This window comes from Rattus norvegicus, chromosome 4 (genome assembly GCF_021556685.1).
Source record: "Rattus norvegicus strain SHRSP/BbbUtx chromosome 4, alternate assembly SHRSP_T2T, whole genome shotgun sequence".
NCBI classification, from domain to species: Eukaryota; Metazoa; Chordata; class Mammalia; order Rodentia; family Muridae; genus Rattus; species Rattus norvegicus.
In genome coordinates this window covers 136,176,642-136,199,420 of record NC_141537.1, presented here as the reverse complement: position 1 = coordinate 136,199,420, position 22,779 = coordinate 136,176,642, and the positions used below count along the sequence as shown (strand labels likewise).

At 39.2% G+C, this 22,779-nt stretch overlaps 1 protein-coding gene and 1 pseudogene across 3 annotated transcripts in view; one reads left to right on the top strand and one right to left on the bottom strand.

The window, feature by feature from the left end:
• Window positions 1-22,779, top strand: part of Cntn3 (contactin 3) — a 375,608-nt gene that overhangs the window by 233,364 nt on the left and 119,465 nt on the right.
• Window positions 14,423-14,584, bottom strand: LOC120102755 (U2 spliceosomal RNA; annotated as a pseudogene).

Genomic DNA, 22,779 nt, shown 5'->3' with positions numbered 1-22,779 from the left:
ACGTTTTCTTGAAAAAATAAGACTTTCAACAAAATATAGCATGGTATGCTGCTAGAATTGTTTAATATTTCCTCTCTGTATATATAGGCAAACCTCATAACAAAAACTGATATTCTCTGTCTTAGTTCCACCCAAGTCAAAACTCTGAGTTTTGAATATTCTAGAACTATTGAAATTGAGAGTAAGCTAATAGAGTCAGGCTCTATCAAATTGACTAACAAATGATGGGTTTCTCTCTTCCCTCTTCTGAAAGTGCATTTTGAAACCCATTTACTATAGTCTTCATAACACTTGACCACAGAGAGATGCAAGAGGGAAATATGAACAGGGATCTGTTTAAAGGAAGAGATCTGAAGAAAGCTAGAAGTTTAGTCTTGACTCCTACAAATGGTCAGTGTACTTCTCGAGAATCTGAATTGTGTCTTTCAGGAGCTCATTACCGATATCAGAGAGAATAATGAACTTTTGATCTCTGGTCCCGTCTTTCATCTTTGCCTTGCAGATGAGGGGGAAGGTGATAGTCCAGGTGGGAATGAAGGAGCACCGAACTTGCTCAGATTTTAAGAGCTGCAACTTAGGTTTAAAGCTCGGCTCAATGTGCGCTCTCTCCACGCACGTTTATTAGGTCTTGCTTGGCCTCTGTGGAGCTAATTGGTACAATCTATACAATAGACTCTGTGCTCCCTGCATCATGTGATGGTGAGTGGATGAACAGATGTGAGTGGTACTAATGCCATAACTGCAAAAGTTAAGTATCTTAAAATACTAGTTATGGCAACTACAGCAACTATTATTATTACTAGTCATGGTTTCTACTAATACCATTAAGTAACCCCACTATGTCTGACTGTTTTCAAATGATACTATATACAGAACATAAGGTACAGAGGGAGAGAGGATACTCAACACTCACTTCATGAGCAAATGGAGGTGTGTGTTTTCTCCCACAGTACCAGAAAACACATTTTATCTGTGTACCAAAATAGCTTTGACAGTTAGTCTGACTTGTTAGTTTGGTGACAGTATCATTATGATTTAGCCTCGGAATCATTTCTACAAGTCTAAAAGCCGATGTTATTCCGTGAAGTTTGCCTATAAATGCCTCCCGACGCATGTAGTGTCTGAGCGAAAAAGGTCAGTGATTTCTAATAATTAAATTTCATTTTAAGTATTCACTTCAATTTCTTCCCTCAGTAATTTGGACTCAAAGTCAGTGGAAGCTATTGCCAGTGTGAATCCACACTGAAAAATTAATCAGTCATGTAGGACACATGCCAAGAGCAGATATATTGATCTCTAATACAGAGAGCAGCAGGGATGAGCGTCAATAATTAACTTAAAATGTGGTGACTAACAGGAAAGATGGAAAAAAGAAAACCCAGTCAACGAGCTGTCTCAAATCTGCATCGAACCCCAGTTCTCTGATTTGATCCAGGCTTCCCTGCTGTGAGGAATACTGGTGATTCCTTTGTTGAGGGTTTAAAGGGCTAGTAGATTTTTTCTCTTGCCTGTATGTCTGTAGGCACCTGTATGGCGTCCTCTATGAATCTATAAAGCAAAAGAGGGTTGGATATATTGTGGATTCAAATATTATTTTGTCTAACCCTTAGAATACAATTTTTCAAGAATGATTGTCAAAAAAAAAACAAATGTGTTTAGTAGAATTCCTGTTGTTCAATACTTTGTAAATGAATATTTATTATTGGATCTGAACTGTTCTTTTTATAATATCTATCTTTTCCTTTTAATAATTATAAAAACCTTTATGTATTTGTGTGATAAGAATTCTTTTTCATTTAGTTTTAGACTTATTTAAAACTACAACACTTGAATTCCAACATTAGTGATTTGACAGCTGTGCAATTAGTTTGTGCCATCAAAACATTAAGTGATTGATATATCTCGAATGTTTTAAATGCACAACAAAGTCTAACATTAGGGTCTCAGTGAGTACTTGTAGTATATACTTTGATGTGAATGTATTCCACTTTTAAAGTCATCAAAGTGAATCATTTTTGAACCAACTGTTAAGTGCCCACCTTCTGAGAAAAAATAAGAAAAAAATTTCCCAATAAAATTTTTATTCAATTTACATCCTGATCACACCCTTCTCCCTCTTTTCTTCCCCATCCTACCCTTACAAATTTCTCACTTGACTGCCCCCTCCCCTTCTCCTCAGAAAAGGGAAGAACCCCACCCCACCCTTGTGTACCATCTCATTGTGGGACATCTAGTTCCAGCAAGACTAGGTACATTCTCTCCCACTGAGGCAAAACCAAGCAGTCCATGTAGGAGGAAGGAGATCTAATGGCAGAGAACAGAGACAGAGATAACCTCTGTTCCATTTGTTAGGGGACTCACATGAAGACCAAGCTGCATGAATGTTACATATATGTAGGGGTCTATGTCCAGTTCATGCATGCTCGCTGGTTTGCCGCCTAGACTCTGTATATCCACATGGTCCCAGGATAGTTGGCTCTGTAGGCCACTTGTGTTGTCCTTGACCATTGCAACATGTTCACTTTTATACCCTACTCTTCTATAAGACTTCTGAATGCTGCCTGGTGTTTGACTGTGGGTCTCTGCATCTGCCTGCATCCGCTGTTGGATGCAGCCTCCCAGGAAATAGTTAAGCTAGTTTTCTGTCTGCAAACATAGCAGAGTATCATTACTAGTGTCAGGGGTTGGCTCTCACAGTGGATGGGTCTCATTGATTGGCTGTTCCCTCAGAGTCTGCTCCCTCTTTAGAGTGGACTGGGAGTAAGAATGGAAATGGGTGAAGGGAAGCATATCTGGGACTCCTGGAGTCCTGCGAAAAGAGGTAGTGGTAGGATAAAGCAAGTCTATGGGGGTGACCCTAGGTGAGATTCCTTCCAGAGGGGGATTAGAAACTCAAATGGCCACCTCCTATAGCCAAGCAGGACTTCCAGAGGAGGGAGAGGGACATCCACCTACCATCAAAACCTTCAACCCCAAATAAGACAATCTTAATGAATGAAAACTGTGTGTGCACATACAAACTGGTGAGTACATAGGAATGGATATAAATGCATGAACTCACAATGCATGTGTGTGTATTCATGAAGGTATGTGCAACTGTGTCTGACCATTTGAAGCCAAAGCTGGACATTCAGTGGAGTCCCATACTACTCTCCACCTTATTTTTGGAAACACATTCTCTCTGAAGCCCACCCTTTTGCCTGTAGTAGCTCTCTAGCAAGACCTGCCTGCCTCCCCTCAGGGGGATTACATACACAGACCAGTCACACATATCTTTCATGTGAATGCTGCGGACTTTAACTCATGTCATCCTGCTTTCATAGCAAGTGTTCTTTTCCACTGAATCATATCACCAGCCCAATGAAACTGCTTTCATCAGTAGCCCACTAGCACTGATATGATGTGAGCTGCTTGGCTGTGAAGAGACCTCTATCTTCAACCAGAATGGTTATTGATAAAGAACAGATAATACATTTATTAACATTTTTTAGTTTAAAACATTTATTTTTGAAAATTCCATACATATATACTGTACTTATGTCTTTTTCAACCCACACTCTATCCCTGAACCCTTCTCCTAGTATTTCTCTCGGTCACTCAACTTCATAACCTGACCTATTCTTCTTTAGTAATTATTGGTGTGTGTGTGTGTGTGTGTGTGTGTGTGTGTGTGTGTGTGTTTGGGTGTGTGTAAAAACAACATAACATGGTGGCTTCATATAATGTTGCATACACACACACACACACACACAAGCCGTGGTGTGTGTGTATGAGCCATGGTGTGTGTGTGTGTGTGTGTGTGTGTGTGTGTGTGTGTGTGTGTGTGTGTTTTAATCCTCACCACTGGAAACTGGATAATCTATTAGGACCTGGTCCTGGAGATGACATATTCTCTCTTCCTTTGTAGCCATTGATTGCCTGTAGTTTCTTCAACTCCAGGATGAGAATTCATCAAACTGAAGGAAAGAGAAGGCCATTTTAAATTACCTAGGTCTCATTTTCTATGTGTGACATTAGAATGTCAAACACAAATTAAATTTCATTTTCCTACCCTGCTTCATATGTCATTATCACAGTTCTAAAGTTAAGTGGGGTTGGGCCTTTTTACTCATTTTCACTTGTTATCTGAATCCCACTCAAAGACAATAGTGTGGAGGCGAACATTTATTTCTAGAACAGCTGTTCTGGTTTGAAAGGCAAAGCAGTCTTCCCCTGTCTTCAGAGGGGTGTGATGTATTTCTCTGAAGATTAGAGACAGCCATCTGACACTCACACACAGTTATTCCCATTTGGAAACATTTCCAAAAGCAAGATAGAAATAGAACCCTGGATCATCGCTTGCTTTCAGTACAACACAGACAGCCACAGCCAGACTCCCCAGCTCTCTTCTGCCACCTGTCCAGTGAACCTCTGCCTTTCTGGTGCTTGTCACGCTGTCCTGTTAATTTAATAGCCACAGGCAGAGTTCAGCTTTGTTCACTTTCTATTGTGAGAAGACAAAGTAATTTTTTTCTAGTAAATTTTTATATAGGCTTACATGATTTCATGAATATGGTTTTTATTTTATGCCTTTCTTTTTACAGTTATATTGTTATTTTATTTATTTTTCCATATGGCATCTGTTTTTATTAAATTATTTTATTTATTTACATTCCAAATTTTGCTACCTCCTGCTCCCCCTCCCCCAAGTTTCTCACCCCATCCTCTTTCACTTTCACTTCTCAGTGGGTTCTCTTTCACCCACCCACCCACCCCAACCTCACTCCCACCAGCATCCCCCTTCCCTACAGCAAAAAATTCTACAGGATTTGGCATATCCTCTCCCACTGAGGCCAGACAGGGCCATCCTCTGATATATATGTCCTATGGGTCACAGACCAGCCCATGTATGCTCTTTGGTAGGTGGCTTAGTCCCTGGGAGCTCTGAGGATTAGGGTTTCTTGATACTGTTGTTCTTCCTATGGTGTTGCAATGCCCTTCAGCTCTTCAGTCCTTTTCGCAAACTCTTTCATAGGGGTCTCCATTCTCAGTTCAATGGTTGGCTAAATATTTACATTTGTCTCAGTCAGCTCTTGGTGGAGCTTCTCAGAGCTCTGCAAGTACAACATAACATCAATAATATGTCGGGGTTTGGTGACTGTGCATGGGATGGATCCCAGGTTGGGCATGTAATTAATTGATAGCCTCTCCCTCAGTCTTTGCTCCATTTTTTCCCCTGCATTCCCCTTACACAGGGACAATTCTGGGTCAAAAACTTTGAAGATGGATGGGTGGCCCCATGCCTCAACTGTGAGCCATGTCTATCTACTACAGGTGGTCTCTTCAGGTTCTATCTCCCACTGTTGGTCATTTCAGCTAAGGTCATCCCCATTGAGTCCTGGTAGCCTCTCACATCCCATGTCTCTGGGACTTTCAAGAGGTTCCCCTAACCCTCTACCTTCCTTCTCCTACTCCACACAGCTTCATTTTCCACTCATTTCCCTGGCCCTCTTAGCTTTTCTCCTGTCTCCCCCAATCCATAAATACTTGTTTGTTTTAATGCTAATTTACTCTTCCTGTGATTTCTTAGAACTCCTTCATGTATAAAAAGAACTACATACCTGTTAGTGTTTATCATGTTGTATCTTCCAGAAATTTCCTGGGAAATAGCTCCTATTGTTCAACTTGGTTGACCACAGGTCTCAGGCACCATATAATCTTGCTGGTTTCTGGCTGTCAGCTAGGCCGAGAATACTTGTTGACTACCATCATCAGAAGCTTGTTGGCTTTATTCCCTGGCTTGTTTGCCCTTTTAGTCTTTGGCTCAGAGAAAGATGGGATGCTCTGGTTTGGGTTATTTAGCCCAGCACTGAGCTTTTCACATAAAAAAAATCTATATTTTTGAATGTTTGACTTCCTTGTAAGATATCCACCAAGGACAGTTAAACAAGATGGTAACAAACAGAAGACAATAACCCTAACTACATTTATTGAATGTACATTCTATCATGCTGACTTGTATGGACTTTCTCTGAAACATCAGATCCCTGCATCCAAGGGCTCATATACATTGATTGAACCCACCAAAGTAACATAAATATTCTAAAAGATATGTGTCTACATTGGCCATGTACAGCCAGGTTATTTTTATTTTGCCAGTACCTCTCTCATCAGACTTTTCAACTGCCATAGCTTGTTTGCAAGCTACATACTCAGTAAAATCTAGACCTCGAGTTTTGATGTTTGTCCTTATTCTTGACTATCCATGTGCTGAACCATTGGACAGCCCTCACTTTCTCAATGCTGGGCAGTGGGAGCCAACCACAACTCTTATCCAGCCACTCAATCATGAGAGAAACAGCAAAGATGGCAGTGTCCCGTGTTACTAATTAATGGTATCTGGAAGGCTAACTACAATAAATGCATATGCAGTAAATGACATCTCCAGTTTGCAATGGATTCATGAAGACATAGTCTCATCTCAAGTCAAGGACTACCTATACAAGACAGTAACCATTTACAGGATATTTGCATGGTATTTTACGTATTTTATGTAATTTAACGGTCATTTAAAGTACATAGGAGGGCCTGCATGGGTTGCAAGTATATCATATTGTCTGCAAATATTGGTATCCATAGGGATCCTGGAAGCATCCCCCTGTGCTTCGCCACAGACATATTCATAGAAAAAGCTTGTGCTCCAAAGTATTACAATTGTCTTCATTTTCCAAACAAGGAAAGAGGCATAGCCTGGAGAAAACTTTCCATGGCTTGTAGCTTAATTGTGGTAGCATCTGGGACTAAATCCTACACATGGAATTTTACTTTTTCTTCTTCTTTTGTTTGGGTTTTATCTGTCTACTACCTGTATTTTTGCCACCCCCTAGATTATTTTTAATAAAAGATGAAACTCCTTTGAAAGTTTGCAAAGATATGACATCCTAAACACTAGCTTTTCCTGATCCTGTTGAATACATGAATTGATTTTAGATGTCACTCTTTTACAGTACAACAAATTTAAGCTTATTCCCAACTAGTTTACAAATAAATGAGACTCAGACTATGGTTATTTTATTTGGCCTTGACAATTACTAAGGCTCACCCCTAATCCACTCTTCTAAGTGCTGGCCTGGCTACCTCCCCAATGGTGAACCTCAGATACCTGCTGTTTTTCCAGGCTATGTGCTCATGGCTCCTCTCCCCTTTTAGCAGCTTCCTTTCTCTCTCCAGTTCTTCCTCTCATCTTCTCTTTCCCCCAACCAGGTCACTCAATACCTACCTCTAATTCCTCCAGTAATTGGCTGTAGCCAATTTTGTATAACCAACAGTTTTAAATCAAGAGCAAGATTTGCACAACAAAAGCATGTAACCATGAGAATTCACTTCTATGCTCAGACAGAATTAGCATTACATACATTGCCCTACCACTGAGCTTCACCCTTAGTCCTACACATTTTTTGTTTTTGTTTTGGGAGAAAACAAATTACATGATTTCCCCAGGGTTTGACTTTGTTTTCTTTTTTAGTGGAATGCATGTGCGAGCTATTTTTAACATGGTTAACACCTTGAAAATAGCAAAACCTCACATGTTCTATATGAGCCAATTTAAATAGTCTACCAGCTACAAAAGGCATCTAGATACTCCAGTACTCAAGGTATATTAATACACACATCCTAAACAATCCATGTCCTGTGGGTGAGTAACCAAACCTGTGTAGTCTTTGTGTTTCTGAAGTAGGAATATAGGCTAAGGTCAGAGATAGTAACTAAACTCATGAAAGTTTCTGTCTAGAACACAAACTCACTCCTAACCAGGAAGTCCTCTAACTCTAAGCTGCAAGACTGTCTGCTTCATTCAAAGGTGCCATGGAAAGCATGCTTCGATTTGTTCTTACAATTTAAAAAGTAGCAAAGTAAAGCATTGATCTATACTTAACAGTATTTTGCACTTTTTGAACTTGAGTTACTCTACACTGGAATCTTTTCTCACATTAGGTGATATGAAAACACTGTTGCACATCATCTTTATGTATAAGGGATCAAAAATGAATTGAGAGTGATATTCCAGCTCTGTGGAAGCATGGAAGGATATCTAGACATGTGGGATTAGTGACCAGCTTGTAACTGCTAAGGCTCTTACCATTGTCTTGTCCTCTATTTCCTCAGAACAACTGGGGCCAGCAAAGATTCCTGAACTCAAATTTGAAATTGCTCTAGAGAGAAACAGTGAAATTTATTCCTGTCTGAGTTCAACGATGATAAGTGTCTATGCACAGCAAATACAAGAGACATTGAGGTCATTTGATGCAAAAGCCTGTGCTTCAAATATTCCATGACTCAATGCAAGTGGAAACCAGAAAGGCTTTTCATCACATGCCTACCATAAGTCAAATAATTGAATTAATAAAAAAGAGAATGAAAGATATAAACATGCTCATAAATTGCCCATCAGAAACACTGTTGAAATAAAATACACCCCAAAGCGAGTATGAGCACTTTAGTCATTCTCATAGTGTGACACAACATTTTGCTTGAAGAAAGGCAAAGAAAGGCTTATAGATTCATAGGACTGGGAGTTCACAAGGGAGCTGACACAGGTGCAGTTTTTATCGAGAACATACTCATACTGCCATGACACCACAAGGCAGGAGAGAGCTTATGTTAGCTGAGATGATATTAATGAAAACAATTAAAGTACGATGTGGTTTATTACCAGCACAAATAAGGAAATCAACAACTGGCTTCCTAGAAGATATTTGGGATATAAAAATACAATAGGGATAGGGAGAATAAATTAAAGATGACGTGTTGAGTTAGTCAGGCACTATAAAGTTCAGACTCCTTGCAGTTGAAAGAGAATCAATGAACACTTATGTCAAACAGATTAGAATTCCTAGGTAAGTTTATGCATGACTTTGATCAAGGAGGAATGTAATGCTTCTCCACTGCAAATCTACATATTTGCAACTGGAAGGGAAAATGTTTCATCTTGCTGGTCGAAAAATACTCACAGGACTGCTGCTTTCTTCGTTCCAAAGTCAGGCCCATTTCTTTTGTTAGAATCTCTTTATACAGAATGTCTGAAGGAGGAAGCAAGTGGTTCCATGGAATTTCTTTATTCTGTTTCAGGTAAATACATGTGAAACCAAAGCAGGGGTAAGAAAGAAAGAGAAGCTATGTATTTAGAACTTATATTTTAAGTGGCATCTTTTACAAAAGATGAAAAGAATTTTAATTGAGTTACCAAACTTAAATTTACTACGTTTTAAGAATAACTTAAAAGAATCTCATCCGTCTTGGATTATAATAAATAATTGGATGAATTTAAGGGCCATTCCCCTTTAGGCCATTTGAGTGCTGTGATGAGAGATTAGCAACAGTTCTACCTAAAATGAAAGATGCTCAACTAATGGTTTTAAGTGTAGTTAGACGTGCTCAATTAGACTGAATTCAACTTTAAGTTGAAAAAGACATTTTCCCCACATATGTGGCTCTACCAACCTCATTGGTTCTGATTCTACAGATTTGAAAATCCCAGTGAAGCCACAATGCACTGAATATTGTATATTAGAGCACTAGTCAAATTAGACGAGTTGTCCTCTTACGAATGAAAAAAAAACACTTTCATCTACATCTAAGTTACCATGCCTGCCTTAACCTGTAGGCACACAGACACAGGAGAAGTCATTGATTCTATCCTAGCACACAGCCCACTGTGGCAGGGGCTGAAAGCCCTCTTTTTGGGATCTGTCTTACAGAAACATCCAGCCTGTTCAGCAGGGTACATTTAGACAGGGTGCTCAGGGTCTTTATGACAGGAGCCTCCATGTTGGAAGATTAGGATTTAGTGGCAAGTTCATAGCATCTATTCACAGACAGGAGCCTAGCATAACTCTCCTCTGAGAAGCTTCACCAACCAGCTGACAGAAACAAATTCAGAAGCCTAAAGCCAACCATTAAGCCGAGTTCAGGAAGTCTTGTGGAGGAGTTGGGGGAAGGATAGAGGAACTTAGAGTGGGTAGTGATGTCATAAGAAGACCTTCAGAGTCAACTAACCTGGACCTTTAGGGGCTCTCAAACATCAAAGAGCATACAAGAGCTGAACCTAGACACCCCCTGCACATATGTAGCAGAAGTGAAGCTTGATCTTCATGCGGATCAACCTGACAGTTGAAGCAAGGGCTTAACCTGATTATGTTGCCTGCCTATGGATCCTGTTACCCTAACTGGTTTGCCTTGTCTGGCCTCAGGAAGAGGTTGTGCCTGTTCCTGAAATGACTTGAGGCAGTAGGATTAGTTGGTACCCTTCTCAGAGGTGAAGGAGGTGCGGGGGAGCAGGGCTTTATGAAGAGCGGGTTGAGAGGACAGAAGGCCTGCAATTGGGATATTAAATAAATAAATAAATAAATAAATAAATAGATAAATAAATAGAAAATGTGTTTACAAAACAAGAGGTTAAAAATGAAAAAGAAAATACAGAAAGACAGTAACCCAGAAAGGAGGTACAATGACAGATCAGGATAACACTGAGGTACTAGATTCATAGAATACATTAAGTAAAATGATACCTTGACATAGTTTACAGAAGGACGCTGTTATTTTGTCCTTACAATCAAACTTTATTGGCCAATACAACATACATTTATTACTGAAATCATGAGTTAGTAAATACTTAGGCTGAGTGATAAAATATGAGTATATTAATAATCATATGAGAATTTACGGCTCAGATGTTAAGACCCTATGCTTCGTAATCATGAGAACCAGGATTCAGATCTCAGCACCCATTTAAAAACTGGACATCTACAAATGTCTGTAATATCAACTCCAAAAAATCTAATGCTTTCTTAGGACTGTTCACTTACAGAAAAATATATATGTGTATATTCTTTTCTATCTATCTATCTATCTATCTATCTATCTATCTATCTATCTATCTATCTCTGTCTCTCCCTCCCTCCTACACAGAGATACAAATAAATAGTTACATAGATACATAGATATTTTAATTACACAGTCAATTAATGGTTTTAACAAAATAAAGAAATTCCACGGAATTAAATGCTTCCTTCTTCAGACATTTCTGAATAAAATTAATCTAATAAAAGAGAGGGAACAGACTGTGAAAACACACAAAAAAAACTATTTTAAGTCAATAAAACAGAGTGTTATAAACAGCCACCATTTGGGGAGAGTATAAAGGGCATCATATGGACAAAACGATTATTTTACTATAATTATTTTTGTTAGGTATCTGTTGATAGTCTGGCTATGCAATGGCATCCAGACTACAAAAGTGAAAGCCTGGGAAGCCAGAAGTCAGATACCAGTTACAGTTACAGTTTACAGCAGTAAAATGGAGAGGCACTGATCGTTTGGTGTGAAAGATTCAGGTAGAAAAAGGAATGGTCTTTTAAGGACTACTTCATAGCAATTATTTTTATAATTTAATATTAATGAGGGAGTATAGTTTTAAAGGCTTATCCACAATAATAAGTGTGAGCTAATGGATATTGGCTTGATCCATTAAAAGTGACAATTAAATGCAGATGCTAAAACTTACCCTTTATATGATGTAAAGTCTATAATTGATATTTGTCAATTAAAATATGAAAAATAAAGTCTCTATAAGAGTATAATCCGAAGAAAATAAGAATTTTAAGTGAAATTCAATTATGAGTAGGTTCGTTGTTGTTGTTCTTCATGCACTTCTAACCTCAGCAGAGCTTTCTTTTAGCTGAATTATTAAAATCATAGAAAAAAGCTATTGCATTTTTTTGCTTTAAAAGCCTTCTCTTCAGGGTAATGGAATGATAGATGTTTCATTTAGATTTCACATATCTGTTTTTCTAGAAAAATAGAAGGTTGGGAGATAGTGAAGCTGACTCTGTTTATTGGCATGACAAGAGAGAACTTGAGATATTGTTGGCCCAACTTTGTTTTCCTATCACTTTTCATAAAGCTTGTAAACTCATGTGTAAATATGAGTTGAGCAGGCAGCCCTTTTGAATTCCAAAGTGCCCTTTGTGACCATAAAAACTGGAATCCATTGAAAACACCACCTGATGAGAAGGGTGGGTGGAAATAACTTAATTATGGATATGTGAAGAAATTATTTTTGCCCCTACATTTATTTGACAATAAAGCACAATGTTTAATCAAATACTTATAATTAGGTGGCTTTATACCATATTCATTAATAATCTATAATGGAGCTGTTTCTTTTTTAGTTTATCCTATCATTCAATGGTAAAAGGTGTAATTGAAAGACTTGATGTGCTACTGATGTAAATAACAGCTGCTGGTCTGTGTGTGTGTGTGTGTGTGTGTGTGTGTGTGTGTGTGTGTGTGTGTGTGTTAGTTTTCCATTGCTGTGAAAAGACACCATGATCAAAGCAACTCTTATAAGGAACAACATTTAATTAGGGCTGGCTTACAGGTTTAGAATACCATTTCATTATCATCATAGCAGGAAGCATGGCAGCATCAGGCAGGCATGGTACTGGAGAAGGAATTGAGTTCTACATCATGTTTCAAAAGAAAACAGGAGAAAACTGGTGTCTTCCCCTCACCTAGAGGGAGGGTCTCAAAGCCCACCCCCACAGTGACATGCTTCCTACAAGGTCACACCTCCTAATACTGTCACTCCCTGAGTCAAGCATATTCAAACCACAGCAGTGTGTGTATGTGTGTGTGCATGTGTGTGCATGCTTGTGCGCATGTGCATGTGTGTGTGTGTGTGTGTGTGTGTGTGTAAGAAAGAGGCAGAGAGAAGGACACACACACACACAGAAAGAGAGGAATTACATTTCATGAATTTATCCAACTGCGTACAGAGTTACATACCATCACTAGTGCCAAGTCCCTTATAGGTCCAAGGACATGGCTCAGTTAGAAAACTCTCCATGCAAGTGCAGGGCCCAATTTCAGATGCACAGCATCCGTGCAAGTATCAGATGTGTATGACACACCTGTCTTTCTAGTGCTCTGCAGGCAAAGACAATGGATTCCCAGAATATGATAACTAGATATACTAATGGACTCTGGATTTGAGAGACCCTGTCTTGAAGAACAAAATGAAACCCAGTTCAGCCATGTACACACACACACACACACACACACACACACACACACACACACACACACACAAAGAGAGAGAAAACCCAAGAAGCTTATGGTACAGTAGAGTGGCTTCGTCTTCCTCTAATGATCTCATTTCTACTTGCCATTGAAAATGAACACTTTAATTTGATTTAAAAGCCCAGGCACATAGAAGAGAGCAATTATGCCCACATGACATTCTTTAAAAAGCGTGTTTAAACTTTCATAAATGAAAAATCAGACCTAATGAGAAATGGACTGCATTTTTGTGATGCTGTTCCTTGATTCCTTGGCCTTTAATTATTTCAGCTATTTCATTGCACCTTTTCATTGAGTCTAGGGCTCTTTTGTATCCTTTGCAGCCCTGCAAAGCCCCTCTCCAGAATTAGCCGCTTAGAGCTGATGTGGGAATTATAACCCAAAAGCACCACCTTCGAATTCATTAGAGGCAAGGCTTCCAGTAGTTAGTTTGTTCTGAAGAAAATTTCCATTTTGCAAGGGCAGTGTAAATTTTGCATATCATTTTAATAGCAAGGTAGGTCAATCAAAATATAATTGGCTCCAATTAGCACTCCCATGAGCTGTAAGGTTCTTTATATCTCCTAGACTGTACTTAAAAAGAAAATGCTATTTACCAACACTGAACCCTTAAGAATTGTCCACTAGTTACCATGAGTGACGAGGAAAGTGGGACTCCAGAGACGCTGGCAGATCCTTAAGGCCTGCATACCAACAAGCATGTGGTATCAAGCATTGACATGTGGAAATTTCCTATGACAAAGCACATTCTTTTAGCTGTATGGGGAGGCTTTGCTTATGAAATATCCAATCTCCTGCATTAGTTTGGAACTAATCTTAAAATTGCATTCTAACAGTTTTTCAGGGTCTTTGAACTGCTGCATGATAAAAATGAGGAGAGAGAAAAGAAAGCATTTACTGCTTTATATACTGTCATGGTTCCATATCAGCTAAATTGGTTTCTACAACATCTCTCTAGACATTATTGGAGACAGAAGACCTGCCATAACAGCGGGTGCTCTGTTGGACTGAGATCACAAAAGAGATAAAGGAAAAAGCCAGATGAAGTAAAGTGTTCCCCTGTCCCCGCTTTCTTACTGTCCCTCAGGATGTAACCTGCTGCCCTCCGACTCCCGTTCGCAGGGCTTCTTTGCCATGACAGTACTTAAGATGGTGAGCCAAAAGAAATCTTTCTCCCTTGAGTTATTTTAACCAAGTATTTCACAGTGATAAGAAAAGAAAAGGTTACAGATCTTTTAGCTGCTATTTTGGGGTTCTTTATTCCAGTCTCAATGATCAGACCTGGATGTCCCCTTCGTGTAAACTGGGGATTAAGGTCCTTGAAAATTACATCCATGACCTTAACAGCTTGTTGTATATGCATAAATTACAAAGCAATTTTCCATAGTTCTTTTAGCCCCCATTTCTCCCCTGTGGAAAAGTAAACTTACTACACTTGATCTTAGCCAAAAGGCCGAGAAGCGATGAAAAGTAAACTTAAATCTTGAGCAGTAGCCTGCTTTCAGCAGGCTTATGGGAGGAAGGATTGCAATAGTTTGCTCTTTCTCCTTGTGCACTAAAAGACATTGATGGACTGTCTGATTGCCCCTGAATATGGTTCCAACTGCTACCCTGTTGCCTTGATATCTCCTTGGATAAAAGAAGGAATGGCATGTTAATCCAGTGTAAACAGCCTTACAGGGTAGTCTATTAAAAAACTGGAAACCGGGAAAGGGAATAACACTCGAAATGTAAATAAGAAATACTCATGTTAATGAAAAAAATACCATAAGAAAAGGAAGATGTATCACAAAAACAATACACAGTGACCTTTACATGTTTCCTCAAAGTCTATACAGAGGACATACAGAACAAACAGAGAAAGGAACTTCTTGATCATGTCAATGGTAATAGCCACTGTACCAGAGAAAAGATGTGGTAGCTGATTTAAAAGGAGGAGGAGGAGAGGGGAAGAGGGGAAGGGAAAGAAGAGGAAGAGGAGGGCTGTGAATAACAACAATAACAGAAGCAGCAGCAACAAAAACACTTGGTTGTGTTTGGTCTCGTGTGTGTTGAAAATGAATAAGTAATAATGGACTGTGTGAAGTGAGAGAATGGAGGAAGATATTGGTCACCTTAGAAGCCACTACAGTGCCTCAAAGTGGCTGGAGGAAACTGTGATGGAGGTATTCTTAGAACAACAGGAACAACAACATTCTCTATCAGCACTGGCTACTCAGTGAAAAAGGCACACGTATGCTACTGAGCTGGCAAGTGAAACAATGTGGAGACAAGATATGTGCACGATTGAGTGTTTAAGGGGAAAAGCTTTGTGAAAACTCATTAGGGGGTTAGGACAAAATGATTACCTTACAAAGACAAAAATGTGAGCACATGGACCAGGGCAGTCAAGCACGTTCAAACTCTTAGAACTTGATCTTGATCTTTAGGAAACACTCAAAGGGATAGGTAAGTATATTTTACTATCACAGATACTTATCTCCTCTCTAATGGCCTAAATGGAGATTCTGACAAACGTGTGTGTGTGTGTGTGTGTGTGTGTGTGTGTGTGTGTGTGTGTGTGTGTGCGTGTGTGTGTGTGTGTGTGTGTGTGAGGAGTGGATGACGGGGAGGGGGAGAGAGAGAGATACAGAGACAGAGACAGAGCGACAGAGAGACAGAGAGGGAATGCTCCAAAGTGTTCCATTTCCAAGTATGCATAGTACCCTAACAGTCAACCTGGGTCTAGCCTGGGAACATCATAATTTTAGGCCTTAACACAGTTCTCCTGGAATCCTCAGAAGTTAGTGGTCCAAGTCAGAAAGGATTCAGTCGATATTTATGACCAACCTGCTGTAGATGATCAAAACAGCTGTAGACAAAACAGCTTTTGGATGAAAACATCCTAAAATGTAAGGAGTACCTCAGATTCCTCATACCAGTTCCTAACATTGACCATTCTGTTTTTTACCTCGTTTTAAATCGTGAGGTGTGCACTGTATCCCAGACTGTCAACCAAGTACTTTCACTTGTAAGCCTCACAGGAGAATTCTCCTTTCAATTGTGTGAATCACTGATAAAATCTTGAATGACATCAAGTGAGCCTTCCTGCACTTTTAAATATGTCTCATCTTGAAAATAGGTCAAATTTCCCCAGTTGCCACCACAGAAAATGGCCCCAGTTCCTTTTATAATTTTGCCTAACTGCAGTTTGTTTGACAGAATTTCTTCTCCAAAATGCCTGGGCTTAGGATTAAATCTCCTCCGTAATAGAATTTCATAATAAACTACAAACAAACCCTCAAATACCAGTAGTATACACATTAATATTTCTGCAGGTAAACACCAGAGTGGTATATTTCATATTAAATTGACTGGTTGTACACTTCAGTAACCTGGGAAGGGATGTGACTGCCAAAGTGATGTCATCCATCCTGGAAAACTTTTCAGGAAGCAGAAATTCAGAACTTTATTCTCTTTATTTACTGCTTTGATTGTTAGACACCCTTAGCTCTCCAATTAAGAAAATATTTGCTATTATTAATAATGGTATTTTAGCATTGTTAATAGAAAGCCTAGTGCAAAAGTTGCTTTACTGTAGGGTGTTTATGATTTCCTTGAAATGCTCTGAATATTTTGAAAAATCCTAGCTTGCTGGAGTCTGGAATAGCATTTATATCATAGCTTCTTATTTATTGTTGTACATAAAAGGATGCACAAATTTTGCTTTGCTGTATCCAATTAACATTTATTGCAAATGAAGATTTTTATAAGTAAACACTCATGGGACTGTAGTAGATGCCATTTTGCTTTATCCAGAATGTAATAAATCATACAATTCTCAAATATTTTAATTATGCCTTATGACATACACATTTTAAGATAATAAATGGTAAAGCCCAACATAAGGAGGCAAGCTATACCCTAGAAGAAGCAAGAAACTAATCGTCTTGGCAACAAAACAAAGAGAATGAAAGCACACAAACATAAACTCACATCCAAATATGAATATAACGGGAAGCAATAATCACTATTCCTTAATATCTCTCAACATCAATGGCCTCAACTCCCCAATAAAAAGACATAGATTAACAAACTGGATACGCAATGAGGACCCGGCATTCTGCTGCCTACAGGAAACACACCTCAGAGACAAAGACAGACATTACCTCAGAGTGAAAGACTGGAAAACAATTTTCCAAGCAAATGGTCAGAAGAAGCAAGCTGGAGTAGCCATTCTAATATCAAATAAAATCACTTTTCAATTAAAAGTCATCAAAAAAGATAAGAAAGGACACTTCATATTCATAAAAGGAAAAATCCACCACGATGAACTCTCAATCCTAAATATCTATGCCCCAAATACAAGGGCACCTACATACATAAAAGAAACCTTACTAAAGCTCAAAACACACATTGCACCTCACACAATAATAGTGGGAGATTTCAACACCCCACTCTCATCAATGGACAGATCATGGAAACAGAAATTGAACAGAGATGTAGACAGACTAAGAGAAGTCATGAGCCAAATGGACTTAACGGATATTTATAGAACATTCTATCCTAAAGCAAAAGGATATACCTTCTTCTCAGCTCCTCATGGTACTTTCTCCAAAATTGACCATATAATTGGTCAAAAAACGGGCCTCAACAGGTACAGAAAGATAGAAATAATCCCATGCGTGCTATCGGACCACCACGGCCTAAAACTGGTCTTCAATAACAATCAAGGAAGAATGCCCACATATACTTGGAAATTGAACAATGCTCTACTCAATGATAACCTGGTCAAGGAAGAAATAAAGAAAGAAATTAAAAACTTTTTAGAATTTAATGAAAATGAAGGTACAACATACCCAAACTTATGGGACACAATGAAAGTTGTGCTAAGAGGAAAACTCATAGCGCTGAGTGCCTGCAGAAAGAAACAGGAAAGAGCATATGTCAGCAGCTTGACAGCACACCTAAAAGCTCTAGAACAAAAAGAAGCACATACACCCAGGAGGAGTAGAAGGCAGGAAATAATCAAACTCAGAGCGGAAATCAACCAAGTAGAAACAAAAAGGACCATAGAAAGAATCAACAGAACCAAAAGTTGGTTCTTTGAGAAAATCAACAAGATAGATAAACCCTTAGCCAGACTAACGAGAGGACACAGAGAGTGCGTCCAAATTAACAAAATCAGAAATGAAAAGGGAGACATAACTACAGATTCAGAGGAAATTCAAAAAATCATCAGATCTTACTATAAAAACCTATATTCAACAAAACTTGAAAATCTTCAGGAAATGGATAATTTCCTAGACAGATACCAGGTACCGAAGTTAAATCAGGAACAGATAAACCAGTTAAACAACCCCATAACTCCCAAGGAAATAGAAGCAGTCATTAAAGGTCTCCCAACCAAAAAGAGCCCAGGTCCAGACGGGTTTAGTGCAGAATTCTACCTAACCTTCATAGAAGACCTCATACCAATATTATCCAAACTATTCCACAAAATTGAAACAGATGGATCACTACCGAATACCTTCTACGAAGCCACAATTACTCTTATACCTAAACCACACAAAGACACAACAAAGAAAGAGAACGTCAGACCAATTTCCCTTATGAATATCGATGCAAAAATACTCAACAAAATTCTGGCAAACCGAATCCAAGAGCACATCAAAACAATCATCCAACATGACCAAGTAGGCTTCATCCCAGGCATGCAGGGATGGTTTAATATACGGAAAACCATCAACGTGATCCATTATATAAACAAACTGAAAGAACAAAACCACATGATCATTTCATTAGACGCTGAGAAAGCATTTGACAAAATTCAACACCCCTTCATGTAAAAGTCCTGGAGAGAATAGGAATTCAAGGCCCATACCTGAACATAGTAAAAGCCATATACAGCAAACCAGTTGCTAACATTAAACTAAATGGAGAGAAACTCAAAGCAATCCCACTAAAATCAGGGACTAGACAAGGCTGCCCACTCTCTCCCTACTTATTCAATATAGTTCTTGAAGTTCTAGCCAGAGCAATCAGACAACAAAAGGAGGTCAAGGGGATACAGATCAGAAAAGAAGAAGTCAAAATATCACTGTTTGCAGATGATATGATAGTGTATTTAAGTGATCCCAAAAGTTCCACCAGAGAACTACTAAAGCTGATAAACAACTTCAGCAAAGTGGCTGGGTATAAAATTAACTCAAATAAATCAGTAGCCTTCCTCTACACAAAAGAGAAACAAGCTGAGAAAGAAATTAGGGAAACGACACCCTTCATAATAGACCCAAATAATATAAAGTACCTCGGTGTGACTTTAACCAAGCAAGTAAAAGATCTGTACAATAAGAACTACAAGACACTGAAGAAGGAAATTGAAGAAGACCTCAGAAGATGGAAAGATCTCCCATGCTCATGGATTGGCAGGATTAATATAGTAAAAATGGCCATTTTACCAAAAGCAATCTACAGATTCAATGCAATCCCCATCAAAATACCAATCCAATTCTTCAAAGAGTTAGACAGAACAATTTGCAAATTCATCTGGAATAACAAAAAACCCAGGATAGCTAAAGCTATCCTCAACAATAAAAGGACTTCAGGGGGAATCACTATCCCTGAACTCAAGCAGTATTACAGAGCAATAGTGATAAAAACTGCATGGTATTGGTACAGAGACAGACAGATAGACCAATGGAATAGAATTGAAGACCCAGAAATGAACCCACACACCTATGGTCACTTGATTTTTGACAAAGGAGCCAAAACCATCCAATGGAAAAAAGATAGCATTTTCAGCAAATGGTGCTGGTTCAACTGGAGGTCAACATGGAGAAGAATGCAGATCGATCCATGCTTATCACCCTGTACAAAGCTTAAGTCCAAGTGGATCAAGGACCTCCACTTCAAACCAGACACACTCAAACTAATAGAAGAAAAACTAGGGAAGCATCTGGAACACATGGGCACTGGGAAAAATTTCCTAAACAAAACACCAATGGCTTACGCTCTAAGATCAAGAATCGACAAATGGGATCTCATAAAACTGCAAAGCTTCTGTAAGGCAAAGGACACTGTGGTTAGGACAAAACGGCAACCAACAGATTGGGAAAAGATCTTTACCAATCCTACAACAGATAGAGGCCTTATATCCAAAATATACAAAGAACTCAAGAAGTTAGACCGCAGGGAAACAAATAACCCTATTAAAAAATGGGGTTCAGAGTTAAACAAAGAATTCACAGCTGAGGAATGCCGTATGGCTGAGAAACACCTAAAGAAATGTTCAACATCTTTAGTCATAAAGGAAATGCAAATCAAAACAACCCTGAGATTTCACCTCACACCAGTGAGAATGGCTAAGATCAAAAACTCAGGGGACAACAGATGCTGGTGAGGATGTGGAGGAAGAGGTATACTCCTCCATTGTTGGTGGGATTGCAAACTGGTACAACCATTCTGGAAATCAGTCTGGAGAATCCTCAGAAAATTGGACATTGAACTGCCTGAGGATCCAGCTATACCTCTCTTGGGCATATACCCAAAAGATGCCCCAACATATAAAAAAGACACGTGCTCCACTATGTTCATTGCAGCCTTATTTATAATAGCCAGAAGCTGGAAAGAACCCAGATGCCCTTCAACAGAGGAATGGATACAGAAAATGTGGTACATCTACACAATGGAATATTACTCAGCTATCAAAAACAACGGCTTTATGAAATTCGTAGGCAAATGGTTGGAACTGGAAAACATCATCCTGAGTGAGCTAACCCAATCACAGAAAGACATACATGGTATGCACTCATTGATAAGTGGCTATTAGCCCAAATGCTTGAATTACCCTAGATGCCTAGAGCAAATGAAACTCAAGACGGATGATCAAAATGTGAATGCTTCACTCCTTCTTTAAAAGGGGAACAGGAATACCCTTGGCAGGGAAGAGAGAGGCAAAGATTAAAACAGAGACTGAAGGAACACCCATTCAGAGTCTGCCCCACATGTGGCCCATACATATACAGCCACCCAATTAGACAAGATGGATGAAGCAAAGAAGTGCAGACCGACAGGAGCCGGATGTAGATCGCTCCTAAGAGACACAGCCAGAATACAGCAAATATAGAGGCGAATGCCAGCAGCAAACCACTGAATTGAGAATAGGACCCCCGTTGAAGGAATCAGAGAAAGAACTGGAAGAGCTTGAAGGGGCTCGAGACCCCATATGTACAACAATGCCAAGCAACCAGAGCTTCCAGGGACTAAGCCACTACCTAAAGACTATACATGGACTGACCCTGGACTCTGACCTCATAGGTAGCAATGAATATCCTAGTAAGAGCACCAGTGGAAGGGGAAGCCCTGGGTCCTGCTAAGACTGAACCCCCAGTGAACTAGACTGGTGGGGGGAGGGCGGCAATGGGGGGAGGGTTGGGAGGGGAACACCCATAAGGAAGGGGAGGGGGGCGGGGGATGTTTGCCTGGATACCGGGAAAGGGAATAACACTTGAAATGTATATAAGAAATACTCAAGTTAATACAAAAAATATAGAAAATAAAAGATACACATGCAGATGCATACAAAACCTGGTGCAGAACTTTCCTCTAAGAAAAGGGTGGTACAGATTTCTACTTCTTGCTTGTGACATTGTGAACCGCATCACATGTAGATATGCATCCTCTCTCTAAATCTTTAAAAGCCTGGATGGTTGTACAATGTATTCACTTGTCAACTTTGAGAATTGTAGTTGCTTTGCTAGTTAGGAATATTTCAGGTCTTTCCTCTTATATATGGATCTTCTAAATTGTATTACTTGAAACATGAGAAGCCCCTTTGGCTCTCTAACTCCACTTTCATATAATCTCACTTCATTTTTATTATTTGGGGTGTTTTATTGGAAATACCTAGCATTATATGATGGTTACTTTTAATTGGTAGTTTGACATAATCAAGAGACACTCAGGAAGAGAGTCTATTAAGATGCTTTCTAGAGAGTTTGGCCCCTGAACATTTCGGTAGGAATTCTTTTTGTTACTTTAACTGAGTTGGGGGTTCTGCCCATTGTGGCAGCACTGCTCCATTGGTTTTGGGTTCTAGACTTTACATGTAGAAGGAGACTGCCCTGGTGAGCTTGCGTGTGTTCTCTCAGCTCTTCACTGGCTATGATCAGCTGCCTCTTGAAGATCCTTCCTTGACTTCCACAGTGACGGACTGTACACTGGAATTATATGCTAAAAAAAAAAAAAAAGACAAAACAAAACAAAAAAACCCTTGCTTATATTTTTGGTCAAGATATTTTATGTCAGCTACAGAAGTAAATCCAGGAAACATTGTAAATATTTATTTCTTCTTGACTATTATCATTTATGTTGATTTCCTACTGTAGCTGTTACTCACCTAAAACACAGTGCTTTTAAAATAAAGGCATTTAATGTATAACATTAGAGTCAAACAGAAATTTTCTGAGATTGACAGCTGGGTACTGAAAGTTGCCTATGCTGAATTCTTTCCCAGAACCTTGTCCAAGCCATCATTGCCCTTGCTTTTGGCAGCTGCCAGTGGCTGCCTACATTCCTTGGTTCTTAGTTTCCAGGAAGGACTCATTTCCCTCAGACTTCTGTCATTAGTCAACCTACTCTCTCTGTTCTTCCTGAGTGTCTGTCCTTAGAAGGTTCCTG